At 50.6% G+C, this 23,716-nt stretch overlaps 2 long non-coding RNA genes across 3 annotated transcripts; one reads left to right on the top strand and one right to left on the bottom strand.

Moving 5' to 3' along the window:
* Positions 1-502: 502 nt before the first annotated feature.
* LOC136006777 (uncharacterized) lies at positions 503-1,809 on the bottom strand. Of its 2 annotated transcripts, none has more exons than XR_010609262.1 (3): positions 1,660-1,809; positions 1,403-1,497; positions 503-935 (listed from the first exon to the last, which is right to left on the bottom strand). It is a non-coding gene; the product is annotated as an uncharacterized LOC136006777 (long non-coding RNA). The 2 variants fall into 2 exon arrangements; XR_010609263.1 differs by having other exon boundaries at positions 1,764-1,798.
* A 15,817-nt stretch (positions 1,810-17,626) lies between these two features.
* On the top strand, positions 17,627-20,191 carry LOC136006780 (uncharacterized). The gene is made up of 4 exons (XR_010609265.1): positions 17,627-17,656; positions 18,731-18,943; positions 19,560-19,735; positions 20,057-20,191. It is a non-coding gene; the product is annotated as an uncharacterized LOC136006780 (long non-coding RNA).
* The last annotated feature ends 3,525 nt before the right edge of the window (positions 20,192-23,716 follow it).

Raw genomic sequence — 23,716 nt, 5'->3', positions numbered from 1 at the left:
GAGAAAAAAAACCCAGCTGGGGGAGGATAAACCCCTCCCCTGGCTGTTTTTTTTTTTTTCCTAAAAATCCAAAAAGGAGAACTCTTTCAGTCTACAACACACTCCCCACACACAAGTAAAGCACTAAGCTTACACCGAACGCATCGCCCTCCAACTCCATGCCACCTCCCACAACTACATGCCACGGTCACAACATTTCTTAAGCAAACACATATACACACACATGCAAAGAGAACACTGTAGACTCTGACACCAAAAAGACAAACTCTCTCGTGGAAGACCACTCCCAAGATGGAATGCTCTGTCTGTCTCGATCGCCGGTGGGTCGATGGGACAGAGACAGTGAGGCTCCCGCAGAGCCCCAGAACGAAGTCTGACCTAACCGTGCGATTCCAACACCGACCGCCGAAACTGCTGTGACGGTCCGGCTGTGAGCCCGACTCTGAAACTGTAATTGTTGCGATGAAACACCCTCCCTTTCCCTCTCCCCCGTGCTACATTTCAATCCCTTGCCTACCATCCTGACCTCATCTCCTGCCCTCCAGCTCCAAAAAGGAGTCCATCTATTCAGGTTCCGCAGTGGCGTGGGTCTCGAGCCAGCCTCATGGCTCGGAGCTCCCATGTCACAGTCCCAAAAAAGTTTCCAAATGGTGCTCTGGGGCTCCCCTCCCCTGCAAGACCTGAGAGAGTAGAGACGAGTGACCGTCGCTCTGGGGAGAAGTGACTGACCCTGCAGTCATTCTCCTTACCTCCCCAACTCCCTGCGAGTACTCATCCGACACCAAAGGCGACTGCACAGCAGCTGCGAGAAAGACTGTGAACCCCGCCATCGTACTGGGCTATGGTGTCAGTCGCCAGCACAGTATAAAGCCCTCTTAGCTTCGTACATCCCCTCTAACTGTGCGGCTTCGCCTCTCCCAATGCGGATGTTAAGCCTGAGAAATAAATCGAAACGAATGTTTGCCGATACGGTGCTCGAAATGTCGGCCTTCTCCGTGCTAAGCCCTCCCGCCGCTGAATTACGTCACCCTTTGACGTTTCAAATAAAAAAATGCCTTCCGATACTAAAAACTATTTTGCATTGAGCTGCTGCTTCAGCCGGTTAATGGCCTCTCAGTTTAACTGGCAAGGGGGCTAGACAGAGTCAGCTCTGGGCAGACATACATTGAAAGAACAGAGCTGTAAAAACAACCTGGAGCTATGCCCTGAGAGATTACTGAATTTGAGACTCTGAGGCACGACCCCCAGCTGTGCTTTACCTTTATAAAGCCATAAAAGCTCAAACTGGATAATAACCTGCTCCCTTTACCTGCCCAAAGGCACTGCCTCTTTAACAGCCTTTCTTCCCCACCGACCTTACAACTCCTTCCTGCCCCTCTCCGGGCACGCTCTTTTAACTCACCTTTCACGAGGGCAGAGGCCCAAAGCCACACTTGAGACAAACCCCTTTTTGGCTCACCGGTACATTCCTTCTCTAGCCATATACTTTTTCTTCATCTGTAAAAAGGAACAGGAATGATACACCATTAACCAGGACATCAAGCAAAGATTACCTTTGCCACAACTCCTCCCCCTGAGAACAGCTGCAGGTTTCTTCTTGCCTCACCACCACCACTTACAAATATAACACCTAAAAAAACTCTACACAAAGACACTTACTAATGCACACACTGGTAAGCCTTAGCATGAACTGAAGGTCTTCACTGAAACAAGACCAATTCAAGCCTACCCCCAAAAAAACCCACCTGAAACAAACCACAAACCTCTAAAGCCAAAAAACCTGAGCTAACACCAGAGACCACACCCTGATGAGAGCTGAACCCCAAATGAGCTCCCTGAGCAAAGGCTGTGCCTCATATACCACAAGCCCCACCCGCAGCTCCTCCCTCAATGGGCTGGGGCAGGTGAGTGGCAAACCACCACCTGGGATAAAAGCACCCTGATAAGCCACAGCTCGGTCTTTGTATTACCTGGCTCTGGTTCTGTGGCTGCTCCCTGGTTGTACTGAAGCTGATCCCTGGCTGTTTGGTGAGTGCCCTGCCTGTTCTGCAACTTCTCGACGTTTTTTCCGTGGGTGTTCCTTGGCTTTGATTTTCTGTTGCGTTTTCTCTGGTTCAGATGGGTGAGACTTGGAGATTCAGACTTTGGGGCTGAGGCTCAGGGACTGAAACTCAAGGGCTGAGACTGGGGCTGAGAATCTAGGACTCAGACTCTGTGGCTAAGACTATGGCTGAAACTGTGGCTGAAACTCTGTGGGTGAGATTGTGACTGAGACTCTGGGCCGCAGGTTTTGGAGCTGATGCTGTCGGACTCAAGCTCTGTGGCTGAGACTGTTGCTGACACTCCATGGCTAAAACTATGCAATTCAGACTCTGGGGCAGAGACTGTGGAGAAGACTGGAATTCAGACTGTGGCTGAGACTCTTTAGCTAAGACTCTGGGATTCAGACTTTGGGGCTGAGGCTGTAACTGAGACTGTGGCTAAAACCATAAAATTCAGACTTTGGGGATGAGTCTGCAGCTGAAATTTTGTGGCTAAGACTCTGGGATACAGAATTAGGGGAATAGACTGAAGCTTAGACGCTGTGGCTCAGACTGTGGCTAAGACTCCGAGAAGGGACTGACTGATGCACTGCAGATGAGACTCTTGTGCTGAGACTGTTCCTAAAACCATTGCTAAGACTCTAAGATTCAGACCTTAGGGATGAGACTGGCTGAGACTCTGAACCATAATCACTAACCCTAATATATGTAAAGGAGCCCTAAGCCTAACCCCTAGCCCAAACCTAAACCCTAAACCCTAACCCCCTAATCCTAACTACTAATGTGAACACTAACCCCTAACTCTCAACCATAATCTAACCATAACCATAGCCATAACTCTGACTTTAAACCCTAATACTAACCCTAACTCTATCCCCTAGCTCTAATCCTAACCCTAAACCTAACCCCTAACCCTAATAATAAACATAACCCTCACCCTAACCCTAACAGCAAACCTCACGGTAACCCTAACACGAACCCAAAACCTAATCCAAACCCTCATCCTAATGCTAACCCTAAGCCTTACCCCACCCCAAACCATAACCCACATGCTAAACCTAACATTAACCCTCACACTAACCCTCCCACTCACCTTAACCCTAACCGTAACCCTAACCCTACCCCTATCTCTGCCCACTTTGGATTAGCCACACCCACAAACGTGATTCTGCCACCTGAGGTCAACCCTAACTGTAACACCTAACCCTAACCCCTAACACTAACCCTAAACCTAACCCTAATCCCTAACCGTAATCCTAATCCCTAACTGTAACCCCAACCCCTAACTGTAACCCTAACTCTAACGCTAACCCTAACCCCTAACACTAAGCCTAAACCTAACTCTGGCCACATAGGGTTAGCCAGAACCACAAGCATGACTCCGCCACCCGATCTCAACCCTAACACTAACCCCTAACAATAACCCTAACACTAACCATAACCCCTAACCTTAACAGTAACCCCAAACCCTAACCCTAACTATAATCCTGATTCTAACACCTATCGCTATCCCTAACCCAACATGGGTTTATAGATGTAATGGATGTAAGGGAGCCCTATCCCTTATAGAACTATAGAAATCCCACACAAGTGCTTCACAGAAGAGACAACCCCCTGCAAAAAAACGTATGTACGAAACCCAGCACTCACAGCGACTGCAGCCATTAGCGAGGGCCTGTGCTTGAGCTACAACAGGAACTAAGAGTCACCTCAGTGCAGGACACGACTCCGTGATGAAGCACAGAGCCTGCTGGACCCCTGCACAGACAACACACAGCCAGGAGCCTGTCCACAGGGCACTGGGACAACCTGGAAACGAGAGACTGCCCAGTTCTGGAGAGGAAGAACTCCTGGACTTTATGTTGGATTAAGAGTAACGACTGGGAGAGCTGGGGATGCATGTTCAACAGTGCAAGTAGAGCGTGCCTGTGCAAGACAAGTGGACCATCTGTTTCAAAGACTCTTCCGTTAGGCATGATATTTACTATCAGATGTAAGAACCATAACAGCAGATACACCGGAAAAAAATACTAATCATTATACAGCTTCTCTGTCTATAAAATACTGAAAGGGATATGGTCATCCATTATCAAAAAGAACTGTGTTCCTCATACCAAGTAAATGCTTTTATTTCAGGTGTGTTTTGTGGAAAAACCCCGTGAAGGAGATGGTCTTTCAGTACTGAATATCATTGAGACTAAAAAGGGTAGCTGCTTGCCTGGACTTTTCTCATCCTTTAGACACGAGGAGCCAGAGGCAGCCCCCACACTGCTGCAGGCCCCCTTCAGAGCTGCCTGCTGATGCAGACGCTGGGACTAGCGGCAGCTCTTTGTGTCACGTTGAGAAAGGATGCTCTCAGCATCATTGCCAACACACTGGAGAGCTGGAACGGGCCACTTCCGGCAATGTATTTGTACTCCCTTGCTGCACAAACAAGACGACCAGAATCAGCTTTGCCATTTAAGCCTCTCTTCCCTCGTGTGTTCTTCCTCATTCCAGACAGCTCACTGATAGCAGTGGTTTTCCTCAAGCATAGCCCATGGCAGCCAGCATGGGGAGCCAGGGAGGAGGCAGGATGGCACTGACACCCAAAAACCTCTGAGCAGTCGGGAGCTGGCAGGTCAGGAGCCAGGTCTGCCCAGAAACAAGACACTCAAGGCAGTGGGCAAGCTGAAAGCAGGCAAACAAGAGGAGAGCCTTTTCACACAGCTATTTTGTACAGCGGCGGATAAATACAGAGCTCTCTAAGGTCACTTCTCAGTGAAAACTGCTCACAGAGATGGTCCGAAATCCCATGAAGTAACACCTCAGAAAGATGCACTCACACAGCTTAGTGCCCAACCTCACCAAGTGCTTGAAAATCACACTAGAAATCCTGCTCCGAGACAAGAAAAACACTTTTTAGGGCAATATTGATCACAAAGAGCTGGTGGCAAATAGGACAGCTGCCAAGCTGATCCAGTGCTCTTTGGATTACAGTTGCAATAGAAAGCTAAAATCCACTGGGAGAGAAACCAGGGATGCAGCTCTAATGAAAACCTAGCAAGCCACAGCTACTTCAGATTCAGATAAGTAGATTTCAACTCCAAACTGAAATGCAGTGCTCATTTGTTAACTGCTTTCTTCACTTTCAGTCGCAATTCTGAAGCAAAGGCAGTTGCCTTTCTGTACCTGAAGCAATGGGAACAGAGCACAGCAGCACAGTCAGGATACAGAGTTAAGATGCATTTTGAGAATTTTCACATCAAATCATTTTAGACTGAAGAAAAATTACTCAGAACTTTCCTGGCAAATTCCATGGATAACTCCATGCTGAGAAAGATGGGGAGACATCACCAGGCACACTCCTCAGCTGGGGCCCTCACTGACTTTACTGCACCTCCAGAACAAGAACCTTGTTCTGCACTTCTTGCCATGACTGAAGTTGCCATCCCTAAGGAGGAACTCAAGTACAGGGCTTACAACTATGCAGTTTCTCTTCTCCAAGCTCAACAGCCCCACCTTTCTCAGCCTGCCTTCATACAGGAGGTGCTCCAGCCCCTGATCATCCTCGTGGCCCTCCTCTGGACTTGCTCCAACAGCTTCATGTACTTTTCATGTTGAGGACACCAACATGTGCTGTAGCACAATACAGCACAGAATAGCACAGCATACCACAGCATCGGATGGCATGGCATGGCATGGAATAGCACAGCATAGCATCGCATGGGGTGGCATAGCATGGTATAGCACCACATAGCACAGCACAGCAGAGCGTAGCACAGCACAGAACAGCATAGCACAAAATAGCTCATTGGGAAGGGACCTACAACCACCAACTAGTCCAACTGCCTGACTAATTCAGGGCTGACCAAAAGTCAAAGCCTCGTCCAAATAAACGCCTCTTCAACACTGACAGCCTTGGGGCACCAACCACCTCTCCAGGAAGCCTGTGCCAGCCCCTGAACACCCTCCCTGTGAAGAAATGCTTCCTTCTATGAATTGTGAGCCTCCCCTGACTCCCAGCTGTCCTGTCCCTAGATCCCAGGGAGAAGAGATCAGCACCTCCCTGGGGTTTTAGATCCTGACAACAGTTCTGCTTCTCTTTGTTTACCAGCACGTGTCTAAACTCAAACCAGTGTTCATAAACAAAGTAAGCATTCATTTAGCCTTGTGGGTTCCCTGGCATGCCTGCATTACTTTTCTAAGTCGCATCTTGCCATAAGGTGACATAGATATCTCCAAAAAAAAACCCAACCCGAAAAAAAGGAAAAACTCTTGAGTCAGAGGGAAGACACAGAACTGGATAAAGCAAATTAAAGGCAGAGCAAAAGAATCCCCTTCTTGTCTGCTCCGACTGTACCTGGTTTGGGCTGTGGGTACCCATAGGTGGAAGCCTTGCATCTCTCTTTACAAGTGTTGTCTCTCTTGCTGTAAAAGCACCGCAGCTTCAGGTGCTTCTGGTGTCAGGGCCACACTTAGTGAGATTCTTAAAGCCAGCTTAAATCCGGCCTGAAGTGGGGGGGTTGGGCTTTGTTGTTTTTTTTTTCCTAATAAATGTATTTCTGGATGTGTTTCAGAGAAGAACCTGGATCTTAGCGTGGTGGAATAAATCCCTGGAAAGCTTGCCAATTATTGCTGCCCAGTTGTTCCGGGTTCAGCTCTAACAGTTCTTTTTCTCCTTCTTAGCCACCAACTTAAAATGAGTTCAGAATTTTTATAAAGGATGCACAAAAGCTTTGATTCTTCATTGTCTTACATTTTGGTGCTTGGGTTTTTTGTTTTTTTCTTTTTTGATTTGTTTTTTCCCAATTCTTGTGCAGTATTATCTTAGGGTTGTACGAAACCTTCACGGAGATCCTACTGCCCTGACAGTGGAGTATCCCAGTGTCCTGGGTTGAGCAGCAGAAGTCATTTTTCTCCTTCTTAGGAGCTAGTACAGTGCTGTGTTTTGATCTTTTGGCCTGGGAACAGTGCTGATAACGCCCATGTTTTCAGTTGCTGCTCGAATGTTTGGTCTGGCCAAAGACTTTGTGAGCCTCATGCTCTGCTAGGAAGGAGGGGAAGCTGGGAGGAAGCAGAGACAGGACACCTGACCCAAACTGACCAAAGAGGTATTCCATACCACAGCACGTCATGCCCAGGAGGTAACCGGGAGTTACCCAGAAGGGTTGGGACTGCAGGGTTGGAGGAGGTATCGGTCGGTGCTCGGCTGGGGGGAGTGGGGCGAGTTATCAGTCAGCTGGTACTGAGGTGTTGTATTCTTTCCTCTTGTTATTTCCTTTATCATTATTATTATTGGTGGTAGCAGTAGTGATTTGTGTTATACCTTAGTTACTGCACTGTTCTTATCTCAACCCGTGGGAGTTGCATTCTTTTCGATTCTCCTCTCCGTCCCTCCAGGAGCAGGGGGAGGGCAAGAAGGGGGGGAGTGAGTGAACGAGGTTTGTGGTTGGGTTTAAACCACGACACCCGGACACACTGGTGAACCCCAAATGTGGTTTTACACAGGGGTCTCACACCCTTCAAACAGTCACGTACCACACACTTGGACCAAGCACTAGCACCCTCACTACCAATTACTAGTCCCAGTCAAACTCTGCCAGGCGCTCATGCTACTTCTGCTGCAGTCCTGCTCTTGCCTACTGATGCAGATGTCCCTGGAGCCAGTCCTGCAAGAGATGCTGAGTAATGGTGTGCGGGATATTGCGAGGGTTTCAAAGACATGCTGGAGGGGATGGGATTCTGCCACTACTTCTGCTGTGCTGCAATACCCCTTCTCCTTCACAGACAGCTCTAAGATACCCTCAAGAAAAGTCCTAGTTCCAGGGCTGGGTTGAAGTTTCCAGTAAAAGTCTACTATCGCATCAGATGACAGTGTACATACAAATATATATATATATATACGTACTTAAAAGACCTATTAATACTTTAAAGACTGGCTGATCTAGTAGTTAGGGGGAAGAGAGTCTTCGTAACATGCCTTGTGGGTCCCACCAACCACGGTCCCAAACGCCAGTGACAAGGTGACGAGAGGCAGCAAAGATGCCATCCCCGGGGGATTAGTCTCCTGAGAGGGGGGAGGAAAAAACAATCCAAAAATGCCACAAGCCCCCTTCCCACTTCCACCACTGGGGAAGATTGGGAAGCATGCACGTCAGCATTGCAGAGCCAGAGGTGCCGGCCCCATCCTTTCCTCTTGGACATGAAATTCACCTTCCCAAAAACCACAGCTGGGATGGGAAACCATCGTTTAAGGCAGGAGATCACCAGCAGGGCAGGAAAGCATTGCGAGGGGCAGCTGCTGTGTCTGACAAACCAAAGGCCTGAGGGGCTGCTGAAGCAGCCAGGACTGGTGGAACTGGGGCGGAACCCGAGGGAGGGGGCAGTTGGCCCCCGCCCAAGCAACACTGACCAACTGCCATGGCAGGTACAGCAGCAGCTCCTGCTCCTCCTGCCCTCCAGGTAACCCCCAGCCACCTCTGCCTGCCAAGCTCTCACCCCAGCACCTCTCTGCTTCTCCCAACAGAGAGGCTCCCTCTCCAGCTGCCCATGGCATCGGAGGTGCCCAGAGTGAGCTTCACTGCTCCGGCCATGCCGCCTTCTGTGCATGCCTGTGCGCTGCCCTCTGTCCTGCGGCTGCCGGTCTCCACTGAGCCTTCCCAGGTCCAGCAGCTCCCCAAGGAGCCAGCAGCAGTGGCAGGGCTGGACAGCAGTGAGGACACCGTCCCGAACGTCTGTGATTTGACTGACTCACTCGGTGCTCTCACTGACGTGTTCGAGAGCTCAGTGGTGGGCGGTTGCCACACAGAGCCAGCAGCAGTGGCAGGGCTGGGGAACAATCAGATCTTACATAAAGGTGACCGTATTCACCTTTGGAACAGGGAGAACTGCTGAGACTTCCAGGGTATGTAAAAAGCGCTTTGATATAGAATACGACGACTCATTAGGTTGGACCACTGCGTACAACGGAAACATTGGACTGATTACATAGATGACAAGAGTGAGGTCACGAAAACAGCCAATATTCTCCTGATCGTCAACAGTCACACAACCACTTCTAAAGAACGGGAAAAATGACAGCTCGTGCCGATATTTATCAAGAAGTGTTCCCAACCTGTCACTCTGGCATGCCAATTCGAAATAAAATCGACTGCATGGCCCGTCATTATGGAAAATCTTTACCAGATACCTAGCCTAAATCCAGACTGTACCCTATCTATGTCTTGCATGAGTGCAGTGTTCCTACTCTTTTAATATCCAGGAAGACAGTGCTTTATCTTGTGTACGATATGTAGTAGAGAACCACAGATGGAGATGAGCCTGTAGGCAAATTAACATTAAAATACCAGAAGATCAATCCTCTAAAAAATGTAATTTGAACCTTTCCTTCAGGGGAAAGAGGGAAGGGGGAATTTATTGACAACGCGCGGTTGGAGCCGGTACTCAAGATAAGACCTGTAAGATACATGTAAGACCTCGCTGGGGGAAATACCTCACAACAATATCTGGTAAAAATAACACCCAGATTCTGATCTGTGCCCAAAGATATGGAAGCGTATTCTATCCTAAACTTTTCTTTAAGGGGCCTAAAAACTATACCCCCGAGTTAACAATATCCCGAATAAGACCAGATCAAAATCAAATTTTAATTAACTGTTCTCAGAAGGAAACTTGCCGACTTGGTCTTGCAGTGACCGAACCAAGTACCCTAGCATTTAACTGGAAACAAGGACTTGACAGAATAACAATCAGGCTGAGAGTGGAAGTCTCCACACATACTACACCTACTCCCTTCTCTCCTACACACTTCTCCCCTTTAGAATGCTCAGTCAAATATCACAACCTCTCATTTGCAGGACCTTATGTGGTAAGGCAATCAAATGAACAAAAATTCTTGCTAGACCCCAAATACTCTCTAAAGAAAGTGGTGGTAAAGCTACAAGCTTATATCTCAACCATAAAATCAGAATGTAAATCCTTTATTAATCAAAGCCTGGATTCAGCATTTTGCAACCGTCTGGGTGGAGGTCAGGACCACTGCCTCCACAGGGGGGTTTGAAGAAATCCCCATTGGGTTGCATTTCACAACACTGGAAACAAATCGCTGAACCCCCAGGTGGTTCAGTCACTCAGGAGACTTTGGAACAAAGTGGTGGACCCCTGAGGGGTTCGGTTACTCAGGAGACTGCTAAAATACTGGCATCAATGCTGGATGTTATTCTTGAGACGAGAAGGAAAGTAGGATGGAGTAGCTTACGCAGAAATGTTTTTCACTTTGAGATATCACCTGGTATGGCAAAAGGATTGTGGATTTAATTTTGCACTCCAGGACCTGTTAGCATTGTCCTTGGAGAAAGACAGTAAAATTTGCTTAAACGCTGTTGCTCTTTGTGCACCATAGGGCACTAAACATCTAAGGAATGTGGAGAAGGATATGGATTTAATGGCAGCCCCCTGGAGAAGAGGTATTGTGAATAATGGGGTTGAAGGTGCTGAAAATGAGAATCAAGCACAAGCACCAGCACAGGCCCCAGAGATACCGGGGGGGCAGGCTGAAGGATTTAGCCCTACAGCAGGGCAAACTAGGGGAAAATGAGGGGAAAACGAGGGGAAACTGTGATTGCAACTTTAAGTCAAGCTGTGTGTAATGATGGTCTGCTCATGATGGAGATCCCCTTTACCGTTATAGATCTGAATAGTTGGAAACAAGTGGCTGGTGATTACGCACCATGCTTTCGAGAGTGTTCACAGAAATATAATTATTCATATGGCTCGGACCGCATTAAAGCGATAAATAACAGCAGGCACAGCAGCAGGTACAGGGAATCTTCACGTACCTATCCCCAATTCTAACTGGGGCCCTAATTGGGACAGGCAAGCTTTGAAACAATATCGGAGGTGGATTTTATTCGGTATTAGGAATGCGGTCCCCAAGACAGTGAACTGGTCTAAGCTATATATGAAATAAAGCCAGATGTAAATGGATCACCTTCTGGATTCATGGGAAGACTAAAAGAGGTGGTGCATAAATATACTCATATTGATCCTGAATAAGAGGAAGGAAGAGAAGAGTTAGGCCAGTTAACAAGAAGTCAATCCATGGAAGACATAAGAAAAAATGGACAAAAACTTAAGGGGGAGGACCAATGTGATTTGGTAAAAATAATGGATGTGGCCTTGGAGACCTACCACCATCGGACCAATATTGCTCTGCGGCAAGTTCTCGGAAATGGTTCAAATGGTTCAATGATACTGGGAAGTGTTTTGAGTCCCTGATTATTAATATATATATTATTAATAGAATATAATTATTAATATAATACAATATTGTGTTTTGTGGGTTATAGTGTGTCAGGTTTCAACTAGGAATTTGTTCATGTATACGTGGGGGCATAAGATAAGCTCCAGAGTAAAACTGGACTCTTGAGGGGGAAAACAAAATACACCAAAAATAATTGCTGCCTGTAGCTTTCCCACAAGAAACCAGGAGAGGGGGGTGTGGCCCAGGAGGAGAGGAAACAAGGATTACATGGAAAGGGTTGTGAACAGACTCCACAGGTTGCACCCCAACGGAAAATGCCCTCAGAATCAAAATAAACACAGGACGTTTAGTGGACCGTCGGGACAGGCAGAGAGAATTCTTACTTCAGATGAAGACTGAGGAGGCGCGGGGGAAGATTTGAATCCCTCCCCAGCAGAGCCCCTGGCTACAGCTAGGTTGGGGAATGAGAAGGTAAAATTTCTTGTAGAAACAGAAGCTACTTATTCTGTTATAAATACTTGTAAAGGGCAATTAAGCAAACAAACAGCTTTGGGCGTTGGTGCCACAGAGTGGACAGAAACCCGGCCTTCCTTTACATTTGAGAAATTGGCAAACAGATGCTGACCAATCAATTTCTCTGCATGCTCGAGTGCCCCATGCTGTTATTGGAGAGAGATGTACTGAGTAAATGACATGCATCAATTAGGGTTAAAGAAAGAAAATTCAGGTACATGTTCCTGATGAAAAGGCTGTGAAGGCCCGAGTTTTTATGTTACAAAAACCAGGCACTGAGCCGGATCTCCCAGAGGAAGTGGGTATAGCCGCAAGTATGGGCTGCCAGAGCACTGGGATGGAATGCTCTTCTTGTGGGATGCGTGAATCCCTGTGGGATGCCCTGCTTGGGGGATGCTCTGAACACCTATAGCATGCTCTGAATCCCTATGGGGATTTAAGGTCCCTTCCACCACACACAATGCTGTGACTGTCTAACTGTAAAGCACGATCTGCATTTGGCTGCAGAAGAGCTCTCAGCACTCAGTCAGTGTGCTGCCTGGGGGACAGCCTCCTAGGGTGCTGCAGGACAAAGGACCCTATGGGGTGCCCCATAGCTGTGCTGTGCCACCGCATGGGGTGACGGTAAGCATGTGGGGCTCCTCAAATCCCACCTCCCCATTGGTGTGACCGTGGCTGGGAGCAGCAGCATCTCCCTATGGAATACCAGGAACCCTGGAGCCACTCACCCACAGCTGTCCCAGGAGCCTTGCACCAGCCAGGCCGAGGCCAGCAGGATGATGACACGGAGCAAAGCCATCGCTGCCACCACCGCTAAGGGTGACACCAAGGAGGTGACACCAAGGAGCTGCAAGCAAGGATCTGCAAGCAAGGAGCTGCAAGCACCACTGCACCCAAAGTGCAACTGCCCCGGGGATACGGGTGCTGGATGCAGGTCCCTTGGAGCTGGGGCTGATGTCATAGAGAGGCAGGTTCCATGGGGGAAGCTCCATAGGGATGGGCTTGGGTCAGGGGTGTCGATGGGGGCTTCCATGGGAAGATGGGGGGATTCTGATGCGCTTGGGGTGCTCTGAATCCCTATGGGATGCTCTGGAGCTCTGTATGATGCTGTGGTTGTGGGATGCTGTGAATCTCTGTGGGGTGCTCTGCTTTGTGGGATGCTCTGAATCCTTGTGGGATGCTCTGAATCCTTGTGGGATGCTCTCCTTGTGGGATGCTCTGAATCCCTATGGCATGCTCTGCTTGCGGGATGCTGTGAATCCTTGTGGGATGCTGTGATTCCTTATGGGATGCTCTGACTGTGGGATGCTGTGAATCCCTCTGGGATGCTCTGAATCCCTATGGGATGCTCTGCTTGTGGGATGCTGTGAATCCCTGTGGGATGCCATGCTTGGGAGATGCTCTGAACACCTATGGGATGCTCTGCCTGTGGGATGCTCTGAATCCCTATGGGGATTTAAGGTCCCTTCCACCCCACACCACGCTGGCTGACTGTAAAGTACGATCTGCATTTGGCTGCAGAAGAGCTCTCCGCACTGAGTCAGGCCCAGGAGCAGGTGCAGACATTTGTGCAGAACATCCTGTCTCTGCTGCTGGCCTGGTCAGAGGCCACTGGAGACCGCTGAGGGCAGGTCAGGCCTGGAGAACAGCCAGGATCAAGGGCAGCAGCGCCACCTCCTCTGAAGGAAGCCCAAGGGCTGAGGCTCTGCAGTCTCTCCTTTCCCCTGCACCACCCTTGGCTTTCAGCCCCACAGCAGAGCCCTTCTGCAGCCGCTTCTCAGCTCTTGTTGTTCGCTGGCAGCTTCCAAAGGCACTTGTGCCTCTGCCGGAGCCAGAGCAATGGCCCAGCCCGTGCTGCGGTGTGTGGGGCGCTCTGATGGCACCATCAAGGGAGTGCAGGGCTCGGCAGCGCTGGCAGGAGCAGACCTGTGAGGTCTGACCCTGCTCCCGGGGCAGACGTGGCTGAGCTCCAGCGCTTGGGGTTTTTGGGCAGGAACCTTGGCCAGTTAATCCCTAGGGTTAACTCCGGTTAGAGGTAACCCTAACCTTAACCCTAACCCTAGTTAACTCTGGTTAGGGTTAACCTAACCTTAAACTTAAGTCCAACACTAAGGCTAGCCTAACCCTAACCCTAACACTAAGACTGGGATTAATCCCGCCCCTAGGGTTAAATCCGATTAGGGTTAATGCTAACCCTAAACCTAAACGTAATCCTAACCCTGGGGTTAACTCCACCCCTAGGGTTAACTCCAGTTAGAGGTAACCCTAACCTTAACCCTAACCCTAACCATAACCCAAACCCCAACCCTAACCCCTAACCGTAACCCTGACCCTAACCCTAAAACCTAACACTAACCCTAATCCTAACCCAGCCTAACCATAACCCTAACTTAATCCTGACCGTAATCCTAATCCTAACCCTGGGGTTAACTCCACCCCTAGGGTTAACCCTGGTGAAGGTTAACCCTAAACCTAACCCTAAACCTAACCCTAATCCTTACCCTAAACCTAATCCTAACTGTAAATTTAACCCTAACCCAAAGGCTCAAGCTGGTGTTAACTCCACCCCTAGGGTTAACTCCGGTTATGGTTAACGCTAACCCTAACCCTATCCCTAACCCTAACACGTAACCCTAAACCTAACCCTATCCCTAAACCTAACACCTAACCCTAAACCTAACTCTGTACCTAACCCTGACCCTAACCCTAAACCTAACCCTAATTCGGAACCTAACCCGAACCGTGATCCTAAGCCGTATAATATTCATGGACCACGACCTGCCGCATCCAACACTTGTGGGTCTCGGCATTAGCCCAAGCCACGTCCATGATTCTGAGCATCATGAACCAATCCGTGGTGAAGCTGGGAGGGAGTGGAAGGGCAGGGATTGGAGCCATAGGACAAGGGCTGATGGGTTCCGAGTGGGAATTGCAGGCTGGAGATAAGGAAGGGATTCCCTAAGAGGGTGCTGGGGCACTGGGATGGCATGGATGGAGAAGGTTTGGATGCTCCATCCCTGGCAGTGCTGCAGGCCAGCTTGGAGCAAGCTGCTCTATGGAAGGCATCCCTGCCCATGGCAAGGGGTTGGAAGTGCATGATCTCAAGCTCCTTTCCAACCCACCCCACTCCATGATCCATAACCATTGCATTCCATACCATTCCATTTTAATCTCTTCTAATCCATTCTATGGAGAAGAGGGATGGGAAGGAGCCACATTGCGGCTGCTTCCCAAAGGAAAGCAGCGTGCCTTAGGCTCAAGGGCTGTCAAGCTGGAAGCAGCCTTCTCCTGAGCGCTCTTCCCAGTGCATCCAGGATGGGGAAGGGGACGGGATGGGAGCTGCTCCTTGCCTATTCCCGATGGCTGGAATCCCTTCTCCCCCTTACTTTTGGACGACGAAGCAGTGAGCGGCTGTGAGCACCCATTGAGGGGTGATCATAGAATCATAGAATACTTAGGGTTGGAAAGGACCTTAAGATCATCTAGTTCCAACCCCCCTGCCATGGACAGGGACACCTCTCACTAAACCATCCCACACAAGGCTTCATCCAACCTGGCCTTGAACACCGCCAGCGATGGAGCACTCACAACCTTCCTGGGCAAGCGATTCCAGTGTCTCACCACCCTAACAGGAAAGAATTTCCTCCTTGTATCCAATTTAAACTTCCCCTGTTTAAGTTTTAACCCATTACCCCTTGTCCTGTCACTACAGGCCCTGACAAAGAGTCCCTCCCCAGCATCCCTGTAGGCCCCCTTCAGGTACTGGAAGGCTGCTCTTAGGTCTCCACGCAGCCTTCTCTTCTCCAGGCTGAAAAGCCCCAACTTCCTCAGCCTGTCTTCATACAGGATGAGGGACCCCCCGCAGATGTGCGGGAATGCGGTGGCTGTGGGGAACTGGATGCTGAGCATCCGTGGCCAGGCGCACCGGTGCGCATCCGTGCCTCCGACGATGTGCGACATCCCGTAAGAATCAGCCATGGGACGGGTACCGCAGGTCCCTCTTGAAGCAGAAGCTCAACACTTGATGGTTAGGGATGAAGGGCGAGCATTGTCCCGCCCCATTGGGTGCTGCAGGGAAAAGGGATCCTACGCAGTGTCCCAGAGATGAGCATCATCCTGCCTCCTAGGGTGCTGCAGGACAAAGGACCCTATGGGGTGCCCCATAGCTGTGCTGTGCCACCGCATGGGCTGACGGCAAGCAAGTGGGGCTCCTCAAATCCCACCTCCCCATTGGTGTGACCGTGGCTGGGAGCAGCAGCATCTCCCTATGGAATACCAGGAACCCTGGAGCCACTCACCCACAGCTGTCCCAGGAGCCTTGCACCAGCCAGGCCGAGGCCAGCAGGATGATGACACGGAGCAAAGCCATCTCTGCCTCCACCGCTAAGAGTGACACCAAGAAGGTGACACCAAGGAGCTGCAAGCAAGGATCTGTAGGCAAGGAGCTGCAAACACCACTGCACCCAAAGTGCAACTGCCCCGGGGATACGGGTGCTGGATGCAGGTCCCTTGGAGCTGGGGCTGATGTCATAGAGAGGCAGGTTCCATGGGGGAAGCTCCATGGGGAGGGGTTGGGTCAGGGGTGTCGATGGGGGCTTCCATGGGGAGATGGGGGGGTTCTGATGCGCTTGGGGTGCTCTGAATCCCTATGGGATGCTCTGGAGCTCTGTATGATGCTGTGGTTGTGGGATGCTGTGAATCTCTGTGGGGTGCTCTGCTTTGTGGGATGCTCTGGAGCCCTGTGGGATGCTCTGAATCCTTCTGGCATGCTCTGCTTGTGGGATGCTCTGAATCCTTGTGGGATGCTCTGAATCCTTGTGGGATGCTCTCCTTGTGGGATGCTCTGAATCCCTATGGCATGCTCTGCTTGCGGGATGCTGTGAATCCTTGTGGGATGCTGTGATTCCTTATGGGATGCTCTGACTGTGGGATGCTGTGAATCCCTCTGGGATGCTCTGAATCCCTATGGGATGCTCTGCTTGTGGGATGCTGTGAATCCCTGTGGGATGCCATGCTTGGGAGATGCTCTGAACACCTATGGGATGCTCTGCCTGTGGGATGCTCTGAATCCCTATGGGCATTTAAGGTCCCTTCCACCCCACACCACGCTGTCTGACTGTAAAGTACGGTCTGCATTTGGCTGCAGAAGAGCTCTCAGCACTGAGTCAGGCCCAGGAGCAGGTGCAGACATTTGTGCAGAACATCCTGTCTCTGCTGCTGGCCTGGTCAGAGGCCACTGGAGACCGCTGAGGGCAGGTCAGGCCTGGAGAACAGCCAGGATCAAGGGCAGCAGCGCCACCTCCTCTGAAGGAAGCCCAAGGGCTGAGGCTCTGCAGTCTCTCCTTTCCCCTGCACCACCCTTGGCTTTCAGCCCCACAGCAGAGCCCTTCTGCAGCCGCTTCTCAGCTCTTGTTGTTCGCTGGCAGCTTCCAAAGGCACTTGTGCCTCTGCCGGAGCCAGAGCAATGGCCCAGCCCGTGCTGCGGTGTGTGGGGCGCTCTGATGGCACCATCAAGGGAGTGCAGGGCTCGGCAGCGCTGGCAGGAGCAGAGCTGTGGGGCCTGATCCTGCTCCTGGGGCAGACGTGGCTGAGCTCCAGCACTTGGGGTTTTTGGGCAGGAACCTTCGGCTCCGCCTTCCTCCCTGCCTGCACGGCGGCCATGACACCGGGCGGCGCCGCCGGATGACGTCAGAGTTGGCGGACGGAAGGGAGGGGGGAAGGGGCCGGGCGCTTGGCGTCTGTGGTAGCCCCGGGGGGGGGATGTGGAGAGGAAAGGGCGGGATGGGGCCGGGATGGAGCCGGGATCAGAGCGGGCAGGAGCCGGGCAGGAGCCGGGCAGGAGCGGGGCAGGAGCGGGGTGAGCGGGGCTGTGGCAGGGATTGAGTGGGAAGGGCAGGGGCTGGGCTGGGCTGGAGCCGGGGGGCAGGGGGTCGGGAGCAGGGATGCAGTGGGGGGGTCAGGGCTGTGGGGCGGGGTGGAGCGGGATGGGCAGGGGGCACAGCAGGGGTGCAGTGGGGTGAGGTGGGCTGGGCTGTGCCAGGAGCGCCCGGGAAGCGGGGCCGGACCCAGCAGGGGAAGTGCAGGCAGGGCTGGAGCCCACGCTGCGCATGCTGGGGATGGCGGCGGGCCCATTGTGTCCCAGCAGGGCTGGGCTAAGGAGCCCCCGCCGTGCTGGAACAGCGCTGTCTGCGGTGCTGAGCAGTGTAAAGGACGTGTGTGGAGGGTTAAAGGGTCGGTGATGGAAGGAAAGAGTTGCGGTGCAGGCTGGTTTCCTGGCCCTGAGGATCCGTTCCCGAGATGTGGAGTACATCTTTGTGCGATGTAAAATGTTGTTGTATCCAAATGCAATTCGTCATTCTTGAATCGTGTGACACGATAATGACGATGGAAATGATGCAAAGTCGTGTTTGGCACCTGTTTGATAGGCATATTCTTAATGCATAGAGAAGCTGAGATAAGCTGAAGCACTGGCTGTCTCGCTTTAGCCCTTTGCAGGACATCTGGCATCTATTCCGATGGCTGCAGTGAAACAAGAGGCTGGCTCCAATGTGCCATTTGGGTGGAGAGGCTTCCCTGGGACTCCCTCCTACCACATAGCATTGATGTGTGATGCTAAAGCTGTTTCCCTGGAACACATAGGAGCCAGACGTGAGTGAGGAAGGTCAAAGTGATATGAAAGCGGCAGTGCTCATCTCAAGCTTTGTTCACAGTTGTGCAACAGGAGCATAAGTTGGAATTGGGATGGTTGTTAGCACCTTGATCATTTCCAATGTGAAAACCATGCCATGACGAATAACACTTTAAAGAATCTGGTGTTCTCTCTTTAAGAGAAACCAATGAAGACAGGAATCCCATTCAAAGACCTTATGTCTCAATGCATTCTTCTGTTCAGAAACATTATTGTCTGCCTTTTTGTTTTTCTTCTTTCCAGAGCACAGTGGAGAAAGTGGTGGCTGGCTCTGTCCCAGTTGCTCAGATGATCCCACTTGGAATCCCTCTTCCAGGGAAGGATAAGCATGAAGTAGCCACAAATACTCTTATAGAAATGACATCAGGTCTGAGTAAGAGCTTTGAATCCAGGTGAAAACTTCACTTATGTGTTCATGTGGATTATTAAGCCTCGAGACTGCAAAAAGCCATGTGTGTAAGTATAGTATATTTTATTAATTTCTCATCCACATCCTCTGTGGATCATTGGCCTTCACCCCCAGCCCAGGAGATAAACATGTGAGGCTGAGAGAGCTGAGCTTGTTGAGCCTGGAGAAAAGAAGGCTTCTTAAGGGGAGACCTTAGAGCAGCACCCAGGGCCTAAAGACGCAATGAGAAACCTGGAGAGGGGCTTTGGGCAAGGGCCTGTAGGGACAGGACAAAGGGAATGTCTTGAATCTATGAGAGGGGAGATTGAGATGAGCTCTTAGGCAAAAGTTCTTCCCTGTGAGGGTGCTGAGGCGCTGGTACAGGGTACCCAGAGAAGCTGTGGCTGCCCCATCCCTGGCAGTGCTCAGGGCCAGGTTGGACACAGGGGCTTGGAGCAAGCTGCTCTAGTGGAAGGTGTCCCTGCCCGTGGCAGGGGTTGGAACTGGATAAGCTTTAAGGTCCTTTCCAACACAAACTAGTCTGGGATTCTGTGATTTTGTTCAATACCTTTAGCACTGGATGTAATTCTTAAATGATGGGCAAAATGAACCACAGCATCCTTCAACTGCCATATATGTTAGTAAGGGTAAGACTGGAAAACTAAGTTGTGTTTTCTTCTCCAGTGTCAGGAAACATGACCAAATTCAGGTTCCTCTTCGTCCTGCAAAAACAACCACCGCATCTTCAGGAGCTGCGCATGCATCTTGTTCCAGTGCTAACTAGCGCAGTTAGTTAGGAACTACTGCTTGTGTCATAGCTGTAGAAGATCCATCATGCCTCAAACCTTGCACGGTGACAGGTGTGGGCATATATGTAAGAGCTCCAAGTTTTTCCAGTGATGCCTGTAACTGTCTTCTCTCTGGCTTTTTAATTTTACTGAAAACTAACTTAGTACCTTTCTGTCCTAGTTTAGTTGTCAGTAAAGTCACTCTTCCCAGTTGTTTTCCTATTTTCTCAATAGCCTTTGAGCTGTAAGGATCAGTACCAGCAGCTGCAACTATCAGCCGCTGTGTCTCAGTTTTGTGACTTTGTGACTTTGCTGCTGCAGACTGTAACCAGGAAAATACTGAAAACCTCTTCTTAGCCTTAATGACATGGTGTGATGTGGCTTTTTCTTCAGATGGCACCATGTCTTGAATGCAGACATCTGCTACCAGTAAATGCACCCATTGCATTGGATGGGAGTCAGCAACAGCTGCACAGGTGCATCCCCAAACCAACATCTGCATAAAGGTAATTGAGAATAAATCTAACAAAAGAGCAGTTTACCTCCTGGCATGCATGTTTCTAACAGGTGACATCATTAAAACTAGTTTGATCCAGCTTGGGTTTCTCTAATTACATTGTGACAGCTTTAAGGGTTAGTAGAATTCAAACCACCTTGACTAGAAATAAGCATTAAAGGTAAACCACATAAGCTCAGGAAGGCATCTTGAAAGTCACGGGAGGTAGCAGCCTGAAAGACAGGGCGTGCATTGTGTTCAGTAGGGAGGTATTCTGTGATTTTATCATTATGGCCTTACTATTACTGAGCATTGTAAGTCTATTAAATAGGTCCTCATTACTCTGCTTCCCTCCGTTGCTTGTAAGCGCTTGACACAGATGGGCTGGCAAGATGGGGCAGTGGGGAGATGCACAGAATGCTCAAGCAGAGCATTAGTCAGCGATCCAAAAGTGCTGGTGGGCTTAACTAGCCAAAATCTACCCTCCAGAATACTCCCTACATAAGGGCATGGGGACCCACGTAGGGGCTGTCCTCCACCCTTCCAATGAGGGGAAGGGGTGTGAGAAGGAGCCAACTGACACTGCATGTCCACAGTTGGTAGATTATAGACACTGCCCCAAACTGGGTGTTTCCTGGCATTCCTGATGCTGGTGCAAAGGCAGCCCTGAACTATTTGGTGCAACCATCAAAAGAGCAGACTCGTGATTCTCAGCTGTGATGGGATCTCGCTTTTGAGTTACAGTGACTGTGCTCGGGCACCCTCAGGGCGATAAGAACCATTTTCCTTGCAGATACTGGACTTGCTTTTTTGTGTGAGTGCAGTGACTAAGCAAACTGGCACTAGTCTATAGAAACATCTGCAGGTATTGATGCTGGATCTGCTGAGGGAACTGTACCATAGTTGAAAATGAATTGGCACCAACATCCATGGATTTGTGATGGGCAAGCACTATGGCCTAATGTCCTGGGTTCAGCAGTAGCAGTCATTTTTCTCCTCCCTAGCAGCTAGTGCAGCACTGTGATTTTTTGGCCTGGGAACGGTGCTGATAACACCAGTGTTTTCAGTTGCTGCTCAGGTGTTTGGTCTGGCCAAGGACTTTCTGAGCCTCCTGCTCTGCCAGGGAGGAGGGGAGGCTGGGAGGAAGCAGAGACAGGACACCTGACCCAAACTGACCAAAGATGTATTCCATACCACAACACGTCATGGCTAGGATGTAACGGGGAGTTACCCAGAAGGGTTGGGACTGCAGGGTTGGAGGAGGCATCGGTCAGTGCCTGGCTGGGGGGAGTGGGGCGAGTTATTGGTCGGCTGGTGTTGAGGTGTTGTATTCTTTCCTCTTGTTATTTCCTTTATCGTTATTATAATTGGTGGTAGCAGCAGTGATTTGTGTGATACCTTAGTTACTAAACTGTTCTTATCTCAACTCGTGGGAGTTGCATTCTTTTCGATTCTCCTCTCCGTCCCTCCAGGAGCAGGGGGAGGGCAAGAAGGGGGGGAGTGAGTGAACGAGGTTTGTGGTTGGGTTTAAACCATGACAAGGGAGTCACCCTGAAGGGATGGCATTGGGTCAGGCTGGGTATGGCTCAGTGGGTACTGAGCAATTGTATTGGGCATCACTGCTGGTTAGCAGTTCCCTTTCCCCTCTCTAGTTTTATGCTCTGTCCCTTTTAAGCCACAACAATTCTACAGGAGCAAAGTTTGCTGTGCAGCTCTTAAGAGTGATTTTAGTGATAGAAGATTTTACCTTTTCTGTTGTTGCTCCAGGTTTGGTTTTTCACTTCTTTTCATGACTTTGTTCTTGTTTTTTTTGAAGAGCTCTGGCTGGTGGGTGAGTTATTTCTCTCTCTATAATCCCTGCGGGTTTGCGACCCGCGCCTTGCTCCTTCAGGTGCTGATTGCCAGGTTTTCCGTGCGGGTCCTTCCCTCCGTGTGTGTCCCGTGCCCTCCCCAGGTCCGTAGCGTTCCCGTCAGCAGCCTGGCGGGGGTGCGGAGCGGCTCCTGCTCCCCAGCTCCCTGTGGCCGTAGTTGTGGTCGCTGCCGTTTCCCTGCCACGGGCAGATTCTCAGTCTGCAGCTGAGGGTTGCTTTTCCCCACGGGTGGCTTGGCTGGGGCTGGGGCGGGGGGGGCTGGCCCCGGTGGTCTGCGCTGTCGGGTCTGGTCGTGGGACCGCGTGTTGAGTGGGTGGGATTTGTGCTCACAGTTAATAGTGCACAGTGCAGGGAGCGCAGGAATCTGGTTTGTTTTCCATGCGGACTGCAATAGGAGGAAGCACTTGATGGAATGGAGCCATCCCTTTATTGTGGGGTTGCGGGATGAAGGATGCTGCGAGAGTGCGAGGTGCAGGGGAGCACAGCGCGGCTGCTGTGGGTCCTGGAGGTTTGTCTCCCACTGAGACTGCCTGCGGCTCTGGCAGCAGGGTCAGAGGCTGGTTCCCCACGCGGTGACTCCCGGAGCACCCCTGGGTGCCCAGTGGCCATGGGCACGATGCTGCTGCCATGACAAAGCCGTGGCGGTTGCTGTAGATTTGCCCATTGTGACGGGGCCCCCCCAGTGAGCGTGGGCTATTTAAGGAGCGAGAGCCCTGCAGTAACCAGTGCAGGGGAGACCCCTCCCTTGGGAGGCTGCATCTCCCGTGGCTGCCCTGATCTGCTGGTTTCTACTTGGTTTCTGACATTGCTCAGGTTGAACTTTGACATCATGTAGTGCGTCCCACACTGCTGGTGCTGCTTCCGCTACCTCTGTGAGGGGAATCTCCTCTGACTGAGACATCCTCTATATAATGGTACATTTTCACCTTGTGAGGAAGTGAGACCTCTTGTGGGTTTGTGGTGTTCATGGGAGGGAGCAGAGTCCCCTCCAGCCCCAGGGCTGCAATCCCAGGAGGAGATGTGTCAACTGAGCAGGCTGAATCCCTTCCTTCAGCAGGGGTAAAGGAGATCCCAGCCTGTCCTGGCCTGGCTGTCCTGTCTGATGATGGGACAAGAAACAGGCTGCCCGCAGAAGGGGCTGTGTCACTGTCCCTGGAGGTATATAAAAGACAAGTTCTGAGGGACATGGTTAAAGTGTTGACTTGCCAGTGTTCCGTTAATGGTGGACTCGATGTTCTTAAGGGTCTTTTCCAACCTAAACGATTCCATGACTCTACAAAATCTTGTTGTTCAGACCAAACTCTGTCTCATCAGAGAAATGACACTGCGGGAAGGCAGTGTGTCTGCCAGTCGAGGGAGGGAACATCAGTGCTTGCTTCAGGCTGTTTCCCATGGGGTTCCCCTGGAGCCCCAAGGATCCCAAGGATGCTCTGAGGAAGCTGGTGACTGGCTGTGTTTCAGCAGTCATACACTGCCTGCTTTCCTCTGCAAAGGGCTCCCGGTGTAGGTCATGACAGGCCACGTCTGTCTTTGCTGCTTTACACGTGTTTTCCTGTTTCCATTTGTGATGATGTTGTCTGGGTTTTTTCCACTTGTGATGTTGCTGTCTTCAAAGGCATGTCCATTTTCATCCCCTGCTCCTTCAGTATCTGCCCACCTTGTCTGAGCCACAGACTTGGTGTCAAT

This window comes from Lathamus discolor, unplaced genomic scaffold (assembly GCF_037157495.1).
Source record: "Lathamus discolor isolate bLatDis1 unplaced genomic scaffold, bLatDis1.hap1 Scaffold_69, whole genome shotgun sequence".
NCBI classification, from domain to species: domain Eukaryota; kingdom Metazoa; phylum Chordata; class Aves; order Psittaciformes; family Psittacidae; genus Lathamus; species Lathamus discolor.
The sequence above is the reverse complement of the archived record's forward strand: the minus strand, read 5'-3'. Positions and strand labels throughout refer to the sequence as shown.